Source organism: Chrysochloris asiatica, unplaced genomic scaffold (genome assembly GCF_000296735.1).
Source record: "Chrysochloris asiatica unplaced genomic scaffold, ChrAsi1.0 scaffold01776, whole genome shotgun sequence".
Lineage (NCBI taxonomy): Eukaryota > Metazoa > Chordata > Mammalia > Afrosoricida > Chrysochloridae > Chrysochloris > Chrysochloris asiatica.
In genome coordinates this window covers 1,802-3,013 of record NW_006410294.1, presented here as the reverse complement: position 1 = coordinate 3,013, position 1,212 = coordinate 1,802, and the positions used below count along the sequence as shown (strand labels likewise).

General features: G+C 49.3%; 1 pseudogene; it reads right to left on the bottom strand.

Annotated features, from left to right (window-relative positions):
- Positions 1-460: 460 nt before the first annotated feature.
- Positions 461-982, bottom strand: LOC102828413 (annotated as a pseudogene).
- Positions 983-1,212: the final 230 nt, after the last annotated feature.

The following is a 1,212-nucleotide window of genomic DNA, read 5'->3' as shown; positions in this document are numbered from 1 at the left end:
TTTTTTTTTTAGAGGAGGAAGTTTATTTATGGATGTGGAGAGAACATGGGAAGGTTCTCAGGTTGGCCAGCAAGGGGGCAATCAGTAAAGATTGAAAACAGAGCCCCTAAGTCAGATCCTGAGAGGACGCAGGAACTGCACAATGTGGGGGTGGGGTTGAGGGTGTAGGGAGCTTATGTTGTCTGGACCCTAGAGAACAGAAAGCATGGTGCCCGATTCTCAGGGTCGAAGTCAACCAAGAATTCTCAAATTAGAAGAAAACTGGGAGAATCTGAAGATAGTATGTATGTATGACCCCAAAGGAGTTTCAAGGCCCAGCGCAGTGGGACCTGCAATGGCCTCGTCCTCCAGCAAATTTCGTCACTGCTTAGGCACCAGGCACCATTCCCACAGTTTGCATAGGCAGCTCATCCAGGCCCTTGACCTTGACTGCCCTCTGCTCTTGGGCCTGGCTTTCTTCTTACTCTGGCTCGCTCAGCATGGCCAGCAGCTCCCTCTCCTCTCTGTGTAGCGCCTGCCTGCAGCCAGCCTTGACGGCATTAGCCAGCTGCTGGTTCTCAGCCTCCTGTTTCTGCACAGGGTGCTGTAGGGTGCCCTGCCGCTGCAGGAAGTAGGGCACCATGGTGCTGCACAGGTCTTCCTCTGGGATCCCACTAGGGCACCATGCTGGTTCCTTTGGGTCTTTGCCTTCTTCCATAATTTCATCCAAGGCATCTAGGACTGCTTCCAGGTTCCCCTCCTGTTTGATGTCAGAGATTTCCTCCCAGATAGATGTCTGCAACTGAGTTAAAAACCTGTTATAGATCTGCTGTGTCATCTCAGGCTGAAACTGGTGGAAGCGCTTATAACAGTCAGTGAACCTCTGGTAGCTCCCGGCAGTGATTGACTTCTGGAGGAAAGTGTCCACTATCGTGTCGAGGAGCTTCACCCTTGAAATGGTAATGCCAGGTAGCAGAGATTTCAGGGACATACCCTCAGACATGTTTTCATCAAAACGGTTGGCTGTGTCACTGCTTCTTGCTTCAGCCGTATTGAAGTCGGACCACCAAATCTCCCCTTTAGGATGTTTTGTAGCACAGGCTTTGTCTTTGGCAAAATCCCTTAGTTTCTGTTTATCCTGGAATGTTTTGATTAAACCTGTCATATTTGATTCATAGCTTTGCCTGGATAAAGGATTCTTGGTTGGCAGTTTTTTCTTTCAGGGTTTTATAT